The sequence below is a fragment of the Anolis sagrei genome, chromosome 4 (assembly GCF_037176765.1).
Source record: "Anolis sagrei isolate rAnoSag1 chromosome 4, rAnoSag1.mat, whole genome shotgun sequence".
NCBI lineage: Eukaryota > Metazoa > Chordata > Lepidosauria > Squamata > Dactyloidae > Anolis > Anolis sagrei.
In genome coordinates, this window is record NC_090024.1 from 75,334,257 (window position 1) to 75,357,231 (window position 22,975).

The window sequence follows — 22,975 nt, forward strand, 5'->3', positions numbered from 1 at the left end:
ACTCACCAACCACCATGACCAAGGAGAGAAACTCTCCTAGGGCCAGTCCAGACAGGGACTTTATTGCAGGAAATCGCGCAATAAAGGAGGAGCTGTCCAGACAGCTCTGGTTTGTAGCAAATTAATTTGATAGTGCGTTTATTCTGAGCATTCTTGGAAGGTGTGGGACAAATGTACTATTTCTGGCCATTCCCACAGTATACCAGCCTAAATAAGCCTGGTAAACTGTGGGAATATTTACCTCCTCCCCCAAGCCCTCAGACCTTTTAGAAAAGTTTTTAAAAAAGCTTACCAGGGCTGCTGGTAAATTGCTCCCCCCCCCCCCTGCTCTCCTGGCATGTCATATGTATATGCTGGGAGAGCTGCTCCAAGGCGAAGCTACAGCCCTTGTAAGTTTTTTTTTTTTTTTACTTTTCTATCATGTCTGTCGGCTTGGGGAGTGGTTGGAGGGCCTCCACAAGTTTTCTCGGGCTAGTCCTGAGAGAACGTGTGGACAACCCACCCCAGAAAGCGCACACTTTTTGGGTGGGTGCGGATAGCCACTTTTTTTAATGCGGTTGCTTTGGGGATAAAGGTCTGTATGGAACTGCCTCTAGTGATTTATTCACACATGCTGCTCTATAAAAGATGAGGTATTTTTTCTGACATTGGGGGGACCAGGATGTTTACAGCTCTATATATAAATATAAATCTTATACAGTGAGTCCTTAGTATCTTCTAGAATTTGGTTCCAGGAACCCCACTTCTGGTAGATAGCAAAATCTGTGAATGATCAAATCCCATTGTATACAGTGGCATAGTAAAATGGTGTCTCAAAATCAATGTAACTTTTAAGAATGATTTTGGAATATTTTCAAACTGCTGTTGGAGAATCCTTGGGCACCAGAATCCATGTACATAAAGGGTCAACTACACAAGGTAATATAAATTCAGTGTTGCCATAGGTCAAAGTAAATTTAAGTCAGCTTTGAAAATGCTTGTAATGTGTATTATTTTTACTAACAGAATGAAAAAAATAACATGAAAGTATTTGAAAAAATGATTTTAAAAAAGTTTCTCAAGTGGTAGAAGGCCTAAATGGGTGAGAATATTTGTCATTTGGGACATATTCTGCACACAAACACATACAAAATGCATGTGGCTTTTTTGTGTAGAATTTTTTTTCTAGGCTGAAAACATGTTTTCTAAATAGAAAAAAAATATTTTCTGAGCAGGAAATATGTTTTCTGTGCAGACATTGTATTCTCTGTTAAGAAAATGCTCTTTTCTGTGTGAGCAAACACAAATTTCCATGTGCACAGAAAACATTCTGAATTGTAAATAGTATTCAAAAATGGAGTGGTTATTGTAGAAAAGAGAGAAATGGTAAAATTATTCTTGCAGGTGAGGTTGAAATTTACAATGGTTTACATACTTCCCTTCATTATAATATGTATTCCAGATTCATTTTACAAAAAGGAAGGAAGGGAATATAATAACATGCTGCCTACCAGGAGATTTCAGGTGCCTCATCTTTCATATCATGATGCTAATTACAGTGATTAAAAAGATGTAAGACTCTAAGTGCTACTGCTCTATATCACTGCCCTTAAAACAAATGTAAGGGACAATTAACAACAGATTAGCTAGTCGCCTTGGTTTGCCACGTGAGGATGATCACTGACCTTCTCATTTCATCCTCATTAGTGTCTCGGGTCAGCAGAACCATTGCTCTTTAATCATCACCCACCATTCCTTGCTTCAACACATGGAAACAAATGATGTGTTGCCAGGAAGGTCAGAGGTCAAATATGAGTTTTGTTGTTGCTCGAGTGGAGGTTGAAGGCAGTGGGGTCAACTTTGGGGCAATTCTTTGCGGCAGTCTCCATCTGAGCATGGAAAGTGTTTTTTGAATGCATGAAGCATGACACCTACTGTGTTTTTGTTGTCTCCTTGCAGCTGGAATTCACTCTCACTTTTTTGAAAGGCTTTTGGTTTTAAACTAAATGTATTCACATGGGAAGCAAGGATGTTTGCTCACATTTTCATAACAGAAGGTTAAACTCACAGAGCATAGGATTATGTGAGTACAGTGTGTGGTTTTTATTTTCTTTTAAATTCACCATCCTCCCCTCCCATTTCAAAGCCACATGCCACTCATAAAGTTATGAATGCTGGAAGCTTTTCATGGTGGATCCCTTCACGCTGCTGCCTCCAGTCTGGTCCTACTTTCCAATTTGCCACGGATTGCCTCTGAAGACTGTCAAACTAAAAGCGCCCAGTGCCACTGTAAATGAGCCCCATTCATTTCTAGCCACTGGCATATGGCATGTCATTGTCCTCAGCCACCGAGGCAGAAGTGATGCAATTTGTTGGCATGTCCTGTCACAGCACAAACTATCTATCCCACTGTGCCCTACGAAGACAACAGAAGCCAGGAAAGGGCAGCCAAAACTTCACAGCTTTATCACAGGAACACACATGTGCAAAACATCTTGAAAAGGAAGAGGAGGAGGAAGAGACTGTTTGCTTTCTCAATTTGAAATGCCTTCTTTTCATCTACCTCTTTCAGTTTCTAAGACATTCATGCCTAAGCAATACCAAATATTCCAAAGACAAATACAAGCTCTCATGGGTCTACTAAAATATCTAAAAGCATGGAGTTATCACTGTTGCATAGGGCACTGATTGTTCAGTGAGTAAGAACATAAGAACGAAGGCATGTTGGATCCATCCAAAGGCCTACAAAGTCCAGCACACTCTTTCTCGCTGTGGCCAATCAGAGCATTCTGTTGCATCAGGTGCCTCTCAAGATTGTTCTCTGTTACATTTCTGGCTAGAGTTTGAAAACTTCCTTGCAAAAATTACTTACATTTGTCTTGCTTATTAACTAAAACATGAGTATCCTCGGTTACCATTACAGTCACATATTTCAATTTACTTTTTCCATTGCCGTATCTCAAAAGGAACAAAATTCTGAAATGAATTATAACTAAATATTAAATTAAACTAATGAATATAAACTTTTCAAAACTCAAAATATTTTAATATGTTTTAAATATTTGAATGCTATAAGCTACTTCCTTGTAGTACAAAACAGATTTGTCACCTGTGCCACTTAACAGCCTCCATAACAGAGGACAGCTCCCTTGTTTTGATGAGATTCCCAATAGGTCCCATCACATGCTGTTTATCCTCTGTTATCTGCAACTTTTTGGAAACTGTCTGAAATGGAGTAAATGAACACGAATTTGAAATAATGGGGGCTTTTTTAACCTTACATCAGTGGTTCTCAAAGATGTTTTGGCTTTCAACTCCCAGGAATCCTTTCAGATGGTAAACTGACTGGGATTTCTGGGAGTTGTAGGCAAAAACACCTGGGAACCCACAAGTTGAGAATCACTACCTTACATAATTTCTAATGTGCAGCTTTCTGTGACTTCCTACGTTCTTTATGCATCCCATCAGCTGTGCTGTGACATCTCATTGGGGGCATGTTTGGAGGCAGATTCTGCTCCAAACACAGCAAACTTCTTTCATATTTGATGTTGGAACATGTGTGAAACAGATTCCAGAAGTAAGGCCAGAACATTGAAGTAATAATAATAATAATAATAATAATAATAAAGACCAGTGCTGTATCTAACCTCCTCCGTGTTTTCATGAAAATTTCCACCACCCCTCTTATGTCATTTTCAGAGGGAAAGGGAGAACCTGAAAGAAATTTTATATTGGGAAATGGGAAAGTGATGTTATCATGGAATAAACATTAAGTTCCTAGTATGAATAGAAAGAATGTTATTCACTTCCTGGTTAAAAAAAAATGAGGCCTTGACAGTAAGGGAATGCCACCAGGAATAATAAAAGAACAGTGAGAATTTTGCACAATTTTATCCTGGTATATAGATGTAGACAATGGCTTGGAAATGGATTGTGGATAAGTTTGATGGAGCATCCAGCCACAGTTTTCAGCTAATAATGGCCACCAGAGTGGTAATTCTTGGTAGATTTTAATTGTATTGTTGAAATGTTTTTAACTATTTATAATTATTTACTGTTTGTTTTTATTATGTATATATTGAGGCACTGAATTGCTGCCAATTGGAAGGTGCCCTGAGCGCCCCCCCCCCAGGGTTTGAGAAAGGCGGGGTACAAATATTCAAAATAAATAATAAATAAATTGTGAACCACTGTACAAAAAAATCATTTAAGGTGTTTTTTTGGGGGGGGGGGGATCCAAACCTCTTTTCTATACAGAAAATGATTTTTGGAGTCTTCATAATATAGGACTTTTTCCAGTGCAAAATTTGCCTTTTTCTGTGCAAACCTATGTTGTACTTTAGAACTTTTTTGGCACAACATATACACATAGGTATTCACTGTGCAGAAAATAGCATTCTATATATTTTTTTAAAAAAACTTTTTTTGTGTGGAGAAAATGCCGTTTCTGTGGGAAAAAAATCTAAATGTTTTGGACAAATATACTATTATTGAGTTTTGGGCAGAAGAGGTCTCAAACTGCAAAGATTCTCATTAACCCAAGATATGTCAAACATTGAAGAAACAAATTTTCAACTATTCTTTTGAGCATTTCAATCTTAGTGCTCACATAAAGATCTATGCAGCACCCACTTATGCAAGAAATCCCCCAACTGTATCATGCAGCTACAGTTTTGTACCTCATGACCCAGTACAACCATCAGAACACCCATTAAAATATAACTGCTGGATAAGTACAAGATCTCATTTATGTATTTTCAGGATTTGTCTGATTATTTTTTTTTAGTGGTATCCTATACATACCCGTAGGTGTTTTATTAAAACAGATAAATTGGATATACATTCTCTTGATAAATGATTCATTACTAGATGTACATAAAAGAAGTCACAAGATGGCTGATCCAGTACATAACGATGTTTCATAGATGTGCAGATTGATTAGGCTCTGGGCATCTATTTCTGTTTTTTAGAACTATGCTAGCATTTTTCCTGCTAGTGGCTGCAGAAAAAGGAGGATATGTGTCACAGAAGAAGCTAATGCAACCCCTGTGTTGATTTGACCCATAATGAATAAATTGACCTCCCCAAGTAATTCATTGAAGCAGCACAAGGAAAACCATTCAGTACTTTAAAGACCAAAGGTTTAATCCTCTAAGCATGCATTAAAGAAGTAGTCACATCTAGTGGAAGACCATTGAATGAACCTAAAACATATGGCTGTGGGTTAAGCATAATTGTTAATGTGTACATTTCACATATACTGATCGTTAAGAACACTTTGATGTATGCCCACAGTCTAGTAGCTATCCCATGTAACATCTGTGCAAGTCACTAAAAAACAAGAGATACAGAAATATCAAGAAGACATTTTAATAATACAGTACAACTCCCATAATGACTGGAGAGACATTCCAAGACCTTTGAAACCACAGAACATAATTAACACTACACCTTTGAAACCACAGATCATAATTAACTCTTCTTATATAAATATATATATATCCTCATCAATTTTCTAAAACATTTTTGTTCTTAGATATACAAGTTATATAGTTTATACACATGTATTATTTCATAATATTTTAACTTCACAAATCCTATTGCAGTCATCTTCTTCTGTTTCTTTATAAAATCCATAAAAGGTCTCCATTTTCTTGCAGTTTTTTGTGTATTGTCTTGTTGTAGAGTTAAAGTTGATTTGTCCATTTCAGTCATTAAAAAATGTAATACATTCATCTGGTGTTAGTGTCTTTGTTGCTTCCATAGTTTTGCATATTCAATTCTTGCTGCTGCAGTCATGTACAAGAAGATTCCTTCCTGGTGTTTCAGTATTTGCTTGTCTAATAGTCCCAATAAAAAAATTATGGATTCAATGTAACTGATTTGCACTGTTTTTAATAATTTGTAAACTGATTTGTGTACCAGTATTGAGGGAAATATGGGATTTAAATGAAAACAATAATGACAATAGTTGGGATTCACTTGAGTGGCTAGAATGTATAACCACTGGAGTTACTTAACTACATAGAATATCCCACCCAATTTCATTAATCCTCATTTTCAGGACAGCAACTACAACTAGTGCCTGCTGACATGTTCTCATTCCCTATCCATAAGTATCATGAGTGTAAACCCTGTTTACAAGTGAGAGGTTAACAAATGGTCCCAGTCTAAGCCACAGAATCCAGCCGAGCAACAGCAACAGCAGGGAATGACACCAGGGAAGCTGGCAGTCCAGTCCAAGTTTCAAAACTAATTCCAGAGTCAAGTGTTAATCTAAAAATCCAAAAGACAGAGTTCAAAGAGATAATCCAAAGTTTGACAGCATGAGGTAATGGCTCCAAAGGGCAAAATTACTGCCAGCAACAAAGTACCACACTTGAGCACCTTATTTATTAGCTTCTCGGGTGTTGCTTATTGACAGCTCATTTTTCTGACAATCTAGAGGACCTGCAAAGTTGAGCCTTTTCTCTTCACAGGTGCAAAAGAGCTAGAATACTTAACCCTTCTTCTGCCTGCTCAGATGAATTTGTTTCAACATGTTATCCAGGCCAAGAAGTGATAGCTTCCTCCATATGCTCTTCTTCCAAGCTTGCCTGAGGAATCTGCTGAGCACTGTTGGGCTCCAACTCAAACGCTAAAACTTCAAACAGCATCTCCTCACCCTCACCATCAGAGCTATCCATGACTATAAGTCATCTCCCTTGCAATAGATAGCAGTGTTCCCCTTTCACAATTCCTCCTCACATTTGAGATTGCTCATGATGTGTGTGGAAACATCAGCTAATGGCTTCCCAATCATCTTGGGAGATAACTTCCAATCAACCACAGTGGCTGATGCTCAGTGAATTAGGATTAGAGAACATTAGTGGTCTTTACATATTCCCTACATAAGTAAATATGTGATTGCGAATATAAATTAGTCACATGCGTAACTCTTCATTGCCTATTCTTAAGTGCCCCAGTGAATTTTGGTTCATCATCACAACCAGTGCCACGAGAAGAACATCTAATTGAGAAAATCATTTGAATCAATGAGGTTTACATCACTGTTTACTTATCATTCAGTAGCTGTTTCAGTAGGTCTAATCAAATTGGACAAACCATTAGGTTTAGCCCTGTGTAATGTATCTGTAGTGAAACATGCTCTCTCTTCCCTTGCATGGCTATCTAAAGTGAGCTGAGGTGAGAACAAGGTGAAAAGATCAGATGAAATAAAATGAAGTTGGGGTAACAATACCATAGTCTTGATTTTTAAGTCCTGGTTCCAAAGTGATACTTTTCATTAGAATCTTCTAAACTGATCTGATTTGTCAATGTTCTTACAGGTTTGGAAAGAGACCTTGAAAATCCTCTTTTCAAGCCAGGTTGTATCAGATTTGAAAGGGAACATCATACAGATCAGAACAGGATCTGCCAGAGTACTTCTGTAATGGGCAACTTTTTTCCTGGCAAGTTAATGAGGCAATAATTGTTATTATTTTTTCTGAGAGATTAGCATAGAGGAATTAGCATGGATTAGCATGGACGAAGGAAACAACCAAGCAAAGGCAAAAGGCATCTTCCTTTTCTTTGATGGGCTTCCTACTTCACACAATAATTTCAATAGTAATACTTTGTTATATGTTTGTTTCCATTGTAAGCAAAAGATAAAGGTTGCATTTCAGATGGCTGAAGCTCATTTGTTAAGCATGTGAACTCAGAAGTAAATATAGCTGAGTTTCATAAAGTTTATTGCCAGCCAAATATGCATAGAATTACAGCCATGTTCTATAAAAATAATGTATGATTGCAGTTTAATTTGTTCGGTTTAGATATCTGTATTTTACTATAAGAATTTTAACTGGAATTTTGATTCCTTCAAGAAGAAAATAAATAAATAAATGAATTTTTCTCCTTAGTGGTGCAATTATGAGGATTTTCATGTTTTCCAAACTGGGTATCTCCCATCCAAAATGCTTGGGACAAAATGTGTTTTGATTTTTTCATTTTTTCAGATTTTGGAATATCTTTATTTGCATATCTCATTTGCAGACATAATGAGATAAAATCTTATAAATGAGACCCAATTCTAACCAAGAAATTCATTTTTGTTACAAATATATCATACATATTTTTTCAATAATTGTATGCATGGAACAAAATTTATGTACTTGTAACTATCTAAAAAGCAATGAGGTCACTTTTTCAGCCACCCATGTTTGTGATTTTGGAGTATTTTGGATTTCAGGATTCAGGATAAGGGTTATCCTGACTTGTGGTACCCCGGGAAATCACTCCCCGTATGTAAAGCTGGCAAAAAACCTGAATCCTGAGATATGCTTTGCTACCTATCTCTTTAAAAAGCTTCCATACTACACAATTATAATAACTGAGACACAATCCTAGAATATATAGTTTGGTAAGATACTTTGAATGCTGTAGTTCAGCAGACTAGAGGAGAGGACCTTAAGTGCTTCAGCATGCTACAAATCCTAGGATTCAATCATTCAAGTGGCATCAAACAATTCTGTGGAGTGGGAACACCCCTTTGAGAAAAAATTAAATGACCATAGAATGGACCATATGAATTATAAGGACTGGGGTAGAGAGAGATTATGTTCATATAATTTTCTGACAGAGGAATGATATATATTTCATATTAATGTTTGCATCATAAACACACCACAGTTGAATAAAATCTTAATTGATTTCGACAGAGGCAGTTTTCAAATAAGCCCTTTTAGATTTGCTGCTTTCCTTTAATTCCCAGTTTATGCTTCAGTTGAAATTTGTATTTGTGGAAATGCCTCCCATTCAAGTAGCCACAGGGGTCCAGCAAGAGAGAAAGTAGGCTACTTGTCTGGGCAAAGGAATTTCCACTCTCCAGCCTGACACTGCAAATGTCCTCCTCACATCATCTCTCTGTATTATAACCTATTTCTCAAAAATATAATAAAATAGTTCTTCCATCACAATCCAGCATACTTTCTTGAAATCCAACCCAAGACATTCCAGTGAAATATGCTTCAGGTCATGGCTTCAGTTTTCTAACTGTAAGTTTTTTTTCTCAGATAATGAAAATTATAAGCAAATATATTCAAGATCTTCACTCTGCTGCTTACGTTGCTAGGTTGATGTATTTTCCTGGGTCAAGTATTGTATTAGTTCAAAATACGAAAAAGAGAATGGCAAGCTAAGTATCACAATTAAGAGATTTTGTATGAATTTGCCTTTATTATTATGTCATTTTTTCCCCAGTACCTTCTTTTTCCTTTGTGCAGTGCATGGGTGTTGATATGCAGGATGCAAACTACAAGACAAAAAATATGTGTTAACAATCCCCCTTATTCCCTTTACGCTCTTTTTCTTCTCATGAGTTTTGAATGTGCCTTTCTTTCCTGTTTTTTTTTTTTGACACAGAGAATGAGTCTTGCCTGATGTTTCCACTGCTGAACTGTGTACCATTTATCATTAATCAGGTCACCCAATCAGAAGGCAGCAATTAGCATAATGTACAGACACACTTAATCAGGACTTCTATGCAGTTAATACTTTAATAGTTATTGTGTGGGAGGGGGAAGAAGGATTAACCATTTAGACTGGGCATTTGGCATTCCAGTATGCTTCCATCACTTACACCAAAGTTCTCCTATTTCTGGTTTCGTTGCAGTCTTCACTTTAATAAAATCACTATTTGGTCATGATACTCAAATCCTAAACTTGTTCATTATGAAAAAGATTTTTGAACTTGCCAAGTATGATAGGAATGGGTTATGGAATACTACAAAGTTCGGAAATGAGGATATTTTCAACTTCTGTTCTATGAAAACAAACTGGTTTGCCCGCAACAATGGTCAAATGTTACCCCTTCATGCCGTCTGGCTAACAGAGTGTTTGCATGCAGCCAGGGATGCCAATGATGGTGAACGCTGAAGGTTTGTGTGACAGAAAGAAGATGGACTGAAAAGGAGGAGGGAAAAGGATGAGAGAGAAACAGAGGGGGGAAAATGAGCCTGCCAGCAGTTAATTGAGCATACAGTTCCCTAATGTGTCAAGCACTGCCCTCTCCGATGAAGGATGACACTTTTTAGAACGCATCTTCCTTTGTTGCGATTGTAAGACTAATGAAGCCCACTGCCGGACATTTCTATATCGGAACGGCAACTGGCAATTTCAGGAGACTTCTATATAATGCGTGTTTGAGTGGTATCAGGGGATAATGTAGAATATTACTCCATAGGTATCTATTTTATGCTATAGCATAAAAGCAAGAAGAACACACAGTTTTAACACTAGAATGTCTACCCTTTGTCTGAAATTAAACAAATAAATTCATGTATTTATCAGATGATTATTTTTTTCACCAAAAGAAAATAGGAGGGGTTGGGAGAGAGAACCCAGGCCTGTTTATTTTTATAGTCTCTAAACAGCAAGAATCCATTATACAAAAGTTGTTTCAGGATCTGGGAGGGGGGTGGGCAAATTTCTCTGCCTTCAGGTCATTCATTAATGAGTTGAATTCTAGGAAAGGAGGGGAACTTGAACAAGGACATATTAGGCAAGATGAATACATGTGTGTTGGGGGCATGATGACAATTTCTTTATGGTTTCTTATGTTTGTAAAACCAGGCATAATCAAAAGAAGACAGTGAAGTAAATATGGTGCTTATTTGGATACTGTCTCCTTGGAGACAGACTACAACTTGGATTTGTATGGAGAAAAGTCAGATTTCAGCCTGAAGAGGAACTGGACTCTTGCGGGTTGCTGGCCTGTGTAATCTCTGACCCTAATCTCCGTGGGGCTTCCTTTATGAGGGTTTCCAGCCAGATGGCCATGCCATCAAAGCTTTATGAGTACCAACTCTTTTTAACCACCTCACAGTTTCATCTCCCTTAAAAGCTGAAAGTGGAAGTGTGAGGGAAACAGGCTTAAAAGGTGCTAAAGACACAAAACAAGGCAAGAAATTGTACCTTTCCTCGGAATCCCACATGTTGAAGTCATACCTTCTGCTCCTTGCATGTCAAATATAAAGCCACACATACCCATCAATCTTTCCTGAACTGAGCAATCCAACAGAATCATCCTCAGTTTGCACGCAGGGAGGTCCACACAAGTAGCTATTGAATATTGTAATGGTCACAAAGTTTATCCTTGCTTGCAATATTTATGTGGCATGAACAGTGAAGGCAGGTGGTTCTAATGTGAGTGAGGCAGTGGATGCACTCCAGGCTTTAGTTTGCTCTTGAAGGTTCTCAACACTAACACCAAAATAGGTTCGGCACTTTGGATAGTTCATTTATAATTCATATCAAAAATGACATCACCTGTGTCCAGTGCAGAACTGGGGAGTTATTCTGATGAATATGCTTGTACCCACCACATGAATATGTAGGTGTAGAATACTGATTTATTGACTGATTGACTACTACAACAATATCAGAAGACACGTTTGAAAAGAAAACAGGATATACTGGTATATTGTCCTTTGAGAGGGGACATCATACCAAGCTACCCCACCCCCACCCTCCAAAAAAAGCCAAAGGCAACATGAGTTGAAGAGGCCACTCTGGCTCATGCAATTTAGGAAATAATACCAAGTTCCACTTCAGCAAGGTGACCTTGTTAACTTTATAAGAGTTACCCTCAGGTTTCTGCCTGCAACCCATGGAAATGACCTCTCCCATGGAAGTCAATTTGTGTGTGTGTGATCATTCCATCTCAAAGTTAACTCACCAGTTTCTGGATTGGAGGGTTACACTTTTTCAATTAAGGAACACACGGTGAACAGAAAAACCTGTAAAACTCCAACGTTCCTGAGACATGTTATAACAATTCTTTGATGTACAGAGCTAATTTTAGAGCCTTTGAAATCAATTCCTATCACCAGCAGGTAAAGTCAAAAATAGAAGACCCATGAATCTGGGTGAGGTCAGGCTCCTTTACAGGTTCAGGTTGATTGGTTTGCAATAAAACCACTGAGATCTGCTAGTTTTTAATGAGCTTTTCTCTCACGAAGTGGACCTGTATTTTCACTGAGGACTGTTTGAGAAGGGTATTTTCCAACTTTCTGTTCTTAAAAAATTCTTGTGGTTTTATGAGTTGGTTCACACTTTTGCTTTTGAATTTTTTAAAAAAATCTATGGGGAAATTTATTTCCCTTAAAGCAAAGCAAACATACATGCAAAGAAATTTGAGGACATAGTGGAAAGAATGGAGAAGGTTAAATCCTCAAATTGAAAGTGACAAAATTATAGCAGGTGTGTGGCAAAGTAGAAAGGATAATCAGTTTTCTGAGAGTAGAGTGGTCATTGTTCTTGTTCACTGAACATTTAGGATTTAGTCACTTTTCTGTGTTTCTGATATGGGACAGGGCACTTTTATTTTTGTGAGCATTAGGTCCGAACAAAATGTACAGATTTGAATACCATCATTTAACAAACATCCAGCAAATTTTCTTTGGGAAGCAACACATCATAAACAAGATCTTTATAGCAAAGAAGAATACAAGATAAAACAAAACAATGGCTTGCCGATCAGAGCATGTAATTATTTATTTCCCCCAATAGCAACTATAACTACAGAGTTGATGATGTTCTACATCAGAGTTTTTGCATATGCATAACTAAATAACATTTCCTGACTAAATTGAATGAAGAGGGTCCATACAACTTCCAATTGGGTGCAAGTCAGAGAATATTTCCTCCCTTCCATCAAAAGCAGGAGTTGTAACAGGAGTCCTGCTTCTGATTGTCATAGCTACATTTGCTGGTAGGAGGAGGGTGGAAATGTCATCTTCCTTGCAAATCCATTGGAGGTGTAGCAAATTCCCCTCACCCGATTTGGCTGCTGGCTCCTAAATTAGGAGGGAATGACATTTCCATTGTCTTACAGAAAGACTAAGTAGATGACTGAATGCAGACATTCCCCAGGTTACAAACAAAATAGTTTATGTAGGTTTGTTCTTAAGTTGAATCTGTTTGTAAGTAAGAACAGGTACATCTTTAAAGTGTTACTCCACATTTTAATGTTTTGGATATCATGGAGAAAGGGTTAACACCCCTATAAATTTATTTAGCTGTCTGTACCTCTGTTCAGAAGATTTCATTTCATTTCTGTGGCAATATAATTTTCAAAATTTTGGGTTGTCATGGAAACAAGGATTAGTGATAGAAGACACCTTTTCCCCATGAAAACTCTTGCAGATATGAATTTCCCTTCCTAGGGGTATATTTCCTCTCATTTCCTATCCTCTCACCCCAGTTTGTAACTAGGAGTCAGAGTTTTGTAACTCAGGGACTGACTACACAGAGTTGTTATAGATTCATAGGTCTGGGTTACAAATCCTTAAATGCAATAGTCAGGGCTAACTCGTGACTATAATTTAATAAAAAGTACTCCCCCCCCCATATCTATAGAACACCTGTATGTTCTATAGATATGGGAGTGTGGCCTCAATTGTGAAAAAGGAATATCACACAGTTGAAGAGTTGGCTTCTGTCTTATGTTGCAGTAATGATTACGTGTGAAGAAGGCACTTTGTATGCCTGTCAAGTGTTTCATAGTATTCCAACTTTTCAAACAGTAACTTCAATTATTTATTTATTTGTTTAAAGAAAACTGATGAACACTTCCTAGTGGCTTAAATGTTTGAATAGGACACTGAGAGAACAGAATTCAAGCCCCCACTAAACCATGGACATTTATTAGCGACCTTGGGTAAGTCACACTCTCTGAGGCTCAGAGGAAGAATAGGGCAAACCCTCTGAATGAATTCTGCCAAGAAAACCTTACAATAGGTTTTAGGGTCACTATAAGTCAGAAATGACATGAAGGTACACAACAACAACTTTTGTGAAGTAAGGCACTAAAGTGTTCCCAAAGGACTATAGCTCCTGGAATAATTTTATCCAGGCTCTGAGAAAAAAATTGCGGTTTATAATGACAACTGTTAATTTCCAGTTACAACTACAACTGGACTCTATAGGGAGTTATGAAAATAACAAAATATGTATTTTAACTTATTAGTAAGGTACACTCAGGAAGAGGGGAAAAACCTGCTATTGAATATGATTGTGGTCACTAGAATAATATATTCAAGGTACTGGAAACAAAATAAAACTCCCATATTAAATGAATGGCTAATAAAATTAATGGACACTATTATAATGAATAACATGATGAATTACATCAGGGTAAGAGAAGGAAAACACAGTGTAAATCTGTTTGCAAAAAAGTCGAACTAGTTCAGAACTTATGGAAATGTCAGAGTAGAAGTTACTGAAAATAATTGTTTTCATTATTGTGAACATGAGAGCTCAAGCACACAAGCTTATTTTCTCAGCATTATTTTTTAAAGTTACAAATAACAAACAAATACCAAAAGTTATCTCAACTTTGATGCTAATCTTATGTTCATGGTTTAATGCCTGACTGTCCAATTATCATATAGTACTGTAGAGTGCTTCTTTGTTCACTTTTCTTCTCCCTTCCATCAATTTGGAATGGGATTCAATGAGATATTTCACTAGGGAGAAATTCCTTCCAACAATGGAATCAAGGGAGAAGGCAACTCCTATCATACACAGTTCCCTATGTTCCAGACAGTAAGTGACCCAGCCACCTGGTGGTTGAGCTGTTAAGGAGTTAATTCACTCCAGATCAGTTGCAAGATGAAGGGAGAGGCAAGAGAGTGATCACCAATCAGCCCAGAAATTGTTCAGCAACTGTTTGTTAAAGAAAGGTTATTTGATATATGTATTGCATACTTTAGTATATAGATTCTCAAATTTCTAGTCAACTAATGTAAGTTAGGAATTCAGATACACACATACAGAGTAACAATGGTGCTAAAACAGACCTGGAAGATCTTTATTTTGGAATAAATCACTTTGCAACACAAAGTTTATCAAGTAAAACTTTGAACGTATCTGAGATTGAATTGTGGCATAAAAAACCTATCACAGCTCCTAGAAGAAGCATGAAAAGAGCATGCTTGATCTGAACACCTGTAAATAGGAGAGCAGACACAAAAAAGTAAAAGCAAGTGAGGACCAGACCCTTAAAAAGTTACTGTCTCACCAACCAGGTTGCTGTGAGTTTTTCAGGCTGTATGTCCAGTATAACTGATGGTCCATACAAAATGTTATTGTTTCAGGTCGAATATTCTATCATAAAACCAAATTCCTATTCCATCACAGCAACCCAGTGATTCCAGCAATGAAAGCCTTCAACAATACATCCCATCTACCTTTTAGAATACCTCTAACCAACATGGTTCCTGGGAGTCATTGTCTAAAGAAGTAACTTTCGAAAGAAATTCAAGACTTCAGGAAAGACAGCAGTCTCAGAGCTTTACATGCTAACTTTGCCAGATCTGCTGTTTTCTCTGCCAGGACCTCATGGGGAGGGATGGTTTTGGATAATAGAGTTGTGGAATCTAGCTGCATGAGAAGTCTCACATTCATTGTGTTTTAATATCATTTTCTGAGAGTCATGACAATGATATCCACTAAAATGTATAATATTGCTTTCATTGTTCTGATAAGTGAGAACAATAAGAATTATTCAAATGACTTTCACTTATTGGCTTCTAGACATTCATTCAATTTGGATGGCATTCTCCCATAAAGCATTCCTGGGTTTTGAATTGCTGTGGGAGGCCCTTTTCTCCATCTGCCATCCTCAGGAGCACATTTGGTGATGGTGCAAGATTTTAGAACTCCATGTTGCCCATCTAATAGCACCCAAAGACTCTTTGGGCAACTGGGGAGCATCAGAAGAAGCTGTAAATATTTTTAAAATAGCCTTTGATTGAAGTCTGTTTTCTTATCACAACTGGCTTAATTATATTTTAATCACTTATCTTTTAATGTATTTAATTTATCTATACTTGTTTCTTTTCTTGTTGCAAACCATCTTGAGTCCTACTTTTGGGGAAAAGTTAGAATATAAATCAGAAAGCAAGAGAGAGAGAAGGGATCATGTTTTTTCACATGCTAATATATAAGTCAAGATACAGGAAGGGTAGACTTTTCTATTTACCTCTGTGAAAGAGTCAGCACTGCAGATGAAAAGGGAAGAGGGATGGACTCAGAGCTGCTTCCTCTGCTAAAATGAATGGAAGAGCTTTGTAAACCACAGGCCTTTTGTATATTAATTAGAACTCTTTTCCTACCCTTCCCGAAGCACAAGAACCTGCCTATGCTTTGTTAGCTAAGTGCTTATTGTCTACCTGATGGTCCACAGAAAATGTTGTTTCAGCTCAAATATTCTATAATAAAACCACATTCCTGTTCCATTTTGATTAAGACTTTAAAAAGCAAAATCTAGAGGACATGTAGGGCAAATAATAACATGTTGCAGAGTGAAGCATTCCTGTTTAGGGTTCAAGTCGCCATGCATTCTTCTAGATCAGGCAATCTGCTTTCATTCTATTTCTTTGTTCCTATCCACTCCCACACTACAAGGTAGAAGTTCATGATCACTGGACCCCTTAAGATATTTATCTTCTGAAAAGAAAGGAGGGAAGTTTAGCTTTGTCTGCTCTATTAGATCAATTTTTTGGTGTGACTGGCCACTCTATTTTCTTTGTTGTTGTTTCTCAGTTTGTCTCGTGGTTGCTTTAGGAAAACCAATTTCATTTCTTTATGAACAAATGAAATGCTAGCTTGCTTTTCTTTTAATCAGGGTAGTACTAAACACCTAGAAGAACACAGAGTATTGAAAGACATTCAGGATCTGCCTCAGACTAATAAAATCCCAGGAAATTCAGCGTTAAGACTAAAATACTGTCCTTATCTCACCCTGCTGAGCTTTAGGTATTATAGCACATATGGTATGGACACTCCTCCATCCTCTCCTCCTATTTTTCAAGGCACTTGATTATTTAGTGTCACAATACTGTACCTAGACACAATGTGAAGACTTAGGAGAAGAGTGTCGGGTTTAACTCTGAATCTCCTGGTTCCCTTAAGACTATTAATGTTATTACAACATAAAGTGGGTGGTTTAATACCTTATGGATAGTACTTAAGGGAAGCAACATCTGCCATGGGTTGGGTTCTTCCACCGCTAAGCAGTAACTTAAGAACACCGGCTCTTTTTCCTGAATTAAAAGACAGCTTGATTGCTGCAGATAAAATTGATGCAATGAAAGGATAAAAAAGAAGAAGAAATAACCTTAATAGCAACTGCAAATACAGACAATCCTTTGGTTTTTTAAAAAACGGAAAGCCTGTCTTCATAGGCATTCCATATAATTCCAGAGCTGGTATCAGAAATTACTTTTAAAGGACATAATTCCCAGTTTTTCCTAGCCGGCGGGGCCACTGGCTGTGGAAAGTATCCCCCACCCCCAGGTTCTGTCCAGTACTACAATTACTGCCTTTCTTTTATAACCATATTAATGTTTTGAGTTATACCTTATGAAACCTGCCTAGCAACTATCTTAGGCCATGATCCTAACATGCCTATATAAAGCAATTGTTACGTTGCAATCAATGGGACTGTTTTTTTTTAATGAATTCATTTAAAGACAGAATTAAAATCTTCTGCTTGCATGTAGACAAACATCCATTTTGTGTCATTAAAATAGCAGCTGAGCATACTTTCTTAAGTTAAACATGATTTTACATGCTCCAATTACTGTTGCAATTCCTGCCCATAATCCTATAGATTTCAATGAAAATAACAGAAGGAATTTACATTGCCCAGCATAACAGGCAGTGTGCCAGTGTGGTGCAGTTGTTTAAGCATTGGACTATGACCCAAGAGCAATGATGAGCAGCATAAAAAGCTGGGTATGTTTAACCTGAAAAAAGATTGAGAGAGGATAGCCATGTATAAATATTTAAGAGGGTGCCATAAGGAAGAGAGGGCAGACTTGTTTTCTGCTGCCCTGGAAACTAGGACTCAGAGCAATGGGATCAAATTTCAGGAAAGGTGAATCCACCTGAACATTAGGGGGGTTGGACTAGATGACCCATGTGGTCTATTCCAACTATATGATTTTAATTGTCCTGAAGTGTTCATGAGCAATTTCCTTCACCAACTCACTGGCACATCCCTATCAACAATATTAAAAAGACCCTGATAGCAGTGTTCCCAGTGCCAACTAGTCCTTGTTGAGGACCTTTTCACAGTATTTTAACTGTGGTGGCTTCATTCTAGGGAGTCTTTCAGTTTGTTGTTTGGTGAGGCTGAAAATTCTGAAATACCTATCTCTAAACTGCAAATCTCATAATTCCATAACATTGAACCATGTAAACCGCCCTGAGTAGCCTATGGGCTGAGAGGTGCGGTATACAAATATAGTAAATAAATAAATAAATGTGCTTTCAGAAAAACTTACTAGCTGCAACATGTTTTACTCAGACTTGGAGAAGCTCCCTTCTGTCTCTTTCTGTGCTCTGTGGTATTTCCTTAGAAAACAAAAATCTAGTTCTGTTTTCTTTTTGTTAAGCAAATGGAGATCTTTTCTCACAGACATTCTTTTCTCTTGTTGCTCCAGTCACTGCTCCATGGTGTATGCAGCTGTCTCAAGTGAATTGGAGCAGAGTCATGAAAATACATATCGATCTGTCTGGTAGATTGTTTAATTTTGCATTACACCAAAACTGTTTTTTGCTTTATATAAGCAATGAAAATGCAGGCCAAATATTTCTCTATGAGATTGATTGCAAGTATTAGTAGTCTGACACATTACATTTCAAATATATTCACTCACAAGGAGGAAAAATATTTTATTTACATTAGGTTATTATTATAAAGTAACATGCGCCATCATCTTTCCTGTTAATACAAATGCCATTTTATGCATGCATTGACTTTTTAAGAAGCTCATTCATACGAGCCACGGTGGAAAATCCCAATGGAAGTCTATGTCAGATTACATGGAAGTAAGCCACACTCCCTTCAGTGGAACCCATAGCCTCGTAAACCTGTTTAGGGGTTATAGCCTAAAAGCATGGATATTTTTAAGGTAGCATGAAGTTTGAGATAAAACATGGAAAGCAAATTCAGTATTTTGGTAGATTTGGAGGAAATACCCACAGAGAGCAAAATAAACATGGGGCGAGAGCAAGATTGGAGCTGCACCTGTGGGGTTTTAGTGGGTTTATGGTTCACCAATTTACTCCTGCATGGCTTGGATCCTTCACACTGGGATAAATTTCATGTTACCAAGAAGAATGGAAATGAAGAGCTGTGTAATTATTAGTTTTGTTGCTGGCAGATCAATCATTTGCGATGAACTGCTCACAAAGGTCATGTATGACCTTTCGGCTGGAATTTAACTGGCACCACAGTTGTGATTTGCTCACAGCAGCAGTCCCCTGCTGGCTGTATTATAACAGTCTTGGCAGCATTAAAAGGCGGGCCGGCATTCCATGTCATTGGGCTTCTTATAATTATGACAAATGACTAAATGTGTTATTTTCAGCAAAGCAGTGGCAGTCAAAAGGGGGGCAGCCGGGGTCTGCAAGAGGTGATGACTGGCATGGCTTTTTCCTTTTCTTGACTTAACACAAACTGAATCATACATGGCCACCCTACTGGTAATGGAGCAGTGTGTGAAAACCATTTCACAAGCCTGCTGCTTCGGCTACAGCTCTACAACTGCTGTGCTTCTCTTTTCAAACCTCCAACAAAACCAGAACTGATGGCTTTGCCTGCCGCTTCTAAACATCTATGCAGTTTTCTGTGGATGGAGCACAGGGAACTTTACTGGCTTTGTTGATAACTCAGATGAAAGGGAAAACCCATATTCTAAGCATGTTTCACTGCGTTCTTGCAGACGAAAGCTGAATGAAATGTTTGGGAAGTGATCATTTTCAGTGCCCCAAGGCAGTGAAAACTGTGAATGAAGAAGGAGGCACATTCTGGGAAGTCATTTGGATGAGAAGGGGAACCCAGACTAGTATCGTTATTGGGACATCCAGAGTCCCTGCATAGCAATTTTCAGACCTTTTTTAAAAAGAAGAAGAAGAAGAAAGAAACACAAAAATGGTTCAAATCTTAATTAATTGATTGATTGATCGACTGATTGATTTCTTACATTTTTCCTCACATAGGACCCAAGGAGGCTTACAACAAGTTTAAAAATGCAATATGACTAAAGGTCTGATAATGCAAAATATAGGGAGGGGGGTTCAATTCTGCAAACTAGCATACTAAAGCAACCACTAATTTGAAACAGTATAAATTTACTCAAAAATAAAACAATAAAAAGGAATAACAACACAAACCTTTTGTTAATAGACTCTTGATACCTCTTAAAAGAAAAAAATCTTTATCTGTGGAAGGAGACATCTACAGCCTTAAACCAACCACCAAAAGGTTTGCTCCTATGTCTTCACCAAGCATATCTGTGATGATGGTGGGTCAAGAGAAAGCCCTCCCCCAAGGCTTAGGCAGGTTCATATCATTTTTTTCTTTTTTAAGTAATATTTATTGAATTTTTAGGGGAAAATTAAAGAGAAAAGAAAAATAAGAAAGAGGGGGGGAAAATGGGGAGGAATAAGGAGTAGGAAAGTTTAACGGGTAGGAAAGAGGAAGAAGCTAACTATGGTTAAGGGGGTATGGAAGGTTCCCTACTAATTGAGATTGGAGTGAAAGGGCTTGGGGGAAAGGAAAAGTAAAAAAAAATGGGGTGAAAAAGAACAAAAAGAAAAAAGAGAAAAAATCTTGAAAACAAAAAAACAAAAAAAGGGAGAAATAAAAATTGTTTAAAAAATAAAAATAAATCTTCTTGATGGCTTCTGAATTCTTTTCCTGTCCAGGAGATTGATAGGAGATAAATTTTTTCAATGGCCTGGAGCTAATCTTTATATGAGCTTAGAGAAGAAAGGGCTTAAATATCCTAAAGACACCAGATACTATCTGATCTTGGAGGCTAAGCAGGGTCAGCCCTAGCTGATACTTGGATGGGAGGTGCTAAAGATTATATTTCATGGGAAGGAACTTACAAAACCACCTCTGAGCCTTGCTTGTCTAAGAAAATCTTATAAAATTCACCATAAGTCAATACACATACACATAGGTCATAATGAGTGCTTCATTTTTTTCCCCAAAAAATGAACCTTTAGCCTGTGGAGCTGTTTCAGTAAGTAATGTTACTGTAACCAGTCCTGGCCATAAATGTCAGATAGCTATATTAACATAGGAACATATAGAATCATAGAAACATAGAATTGGAAGAGACCTCATGGGCCATCCAGTCCAACCCTCTGCCAAGAAGCAGGAAAATTGCATTCAAAGCGCCCCTAACAGATAGCCATCCAGCCTCTTTTAAAAGCCTCCAAAGAAGGAGCCTCCACCACACTCCGGGGCCAAGAGTTCCACTACTGAACTGCTCTCACAGTCAGGAAGTTCTTCCTAATGTTCAGATGGAATCTCCTTTCTTGTAGTTTGAAGCCATTGTTCTGCATCCTAGTCTCCAGGGCAGCAGAAAACAAGCGTGCTCCCTCCTCCCTATGACTTCCTCTCACATATTTATACATTGCTATCATGTCTGCTCTTAGCCTTCTCGTCTTCAAGCTAAACATGAACAGCTCTGTAAGCCGCTCCTCATAGAGCTTTTTCTCCAAACCCTTGATCATTTTAATTGCCCTCCTCTGAACACATTACACCTTGTCAATATCTCTTTTCAATTGTGGTGCCCAAAATTGGACACAGTATTCCAGGTGTGGTTTAACCAAGGCAGAATAAAGCGGAAGCATGGCATTTCTGGATCTAGACACTATACTTCTGTTGATGCAGGCCAAAATCCCATTGGCTTTTTTTGCTGACGCATCACATTGTTGGCTCAATGAAATCCATATGAAAGCCAAACTAGTCCAATTTTTTCAGCAAGTGGATTTCATTGAGCAGGGAATGATGTTTTAGCTTCACAATTCAAATTGAAGTCTTATATGAGTTTAAGAGCCCAAATTTAAACTTCAAATCCTATATGGCCTGCCAAAGCAAGAGATCTGAATGGCATTATATCCCTGAAGAGTATCCAAGAAAGAATTCTAATATTTTAGGATAGATAGTACTATCTGTAATATAGATAGTACTGCCAATACCATCTATAGATAGTACTGCCAGTACCATATTGTAAATGTTTAGCGTAAATATGCAGAAATATATTTATGCATTGTTTGCTCCTGCCATTGTTTAGATGAAGAATAGTTTCAAATGCTGGAAATAATTTGTTTTTAATGAAAGATGACTCACTTAAAGACATTGTCATGGGTCAGTCACTCCAAGATCAACCTTTCCCACAGGATTCTTATGATGAAGAAGAAGTGGTGAAGAAGAGAACCGTGTATACTGGCTTGTGGGCATTGAAGGAAACAGGTGGTATACACATAATAAAAAGAATGGTTTCAGAGAAAAGGTGATATGAGGTATGGAAAATAAAGCATATAATGCAAGATTAAAGGAGATTAGAGACATGTTTCAGCCTGTTGGACAGAATATAAAGGGGTGACATGATTGCACTCTTTAAAAATCTGAAACACCTTCTGAAGAGAGTACAGATTTGTTCTCTATTGCCCCAAAGGGTGGGATTAGGTCTAATGATTTTTAAATATGGGATGGTAGATTGAACATAAGTACTGGATGGAAAGATCAATTTAGCCGTGGAACCAATTCCTTCAAGAGGTGGTGCATAGTGTTCTTCAAGAGAGGTTGCACAACTGCCTGCTAGAGTTCCTGCATGGGGAAGTGGTACAATTGTATGAGTTCCTTGCTCAAGGCTGCACAATGTAAATCTCCACAAACTGCATTACATATTGATTCTGCTGCACAACCATTGTGTCAAAGAGTATTGTGTCTCTTATGCAACCAAAGGCACAATCAAATGTACTACTAAAAAAGAACCACCCTCAATTCCTGCAAGGGCAGATAGATCTGCAACAGCTTGGAATGCGCATTCTCAGGACCACTGCATGTGTTCAATGCCCTTGAACTGAAAGCAGACATTGCGCATTGGGCAAAATTTCACATGCTTCCATTGGGAATTTAACATAT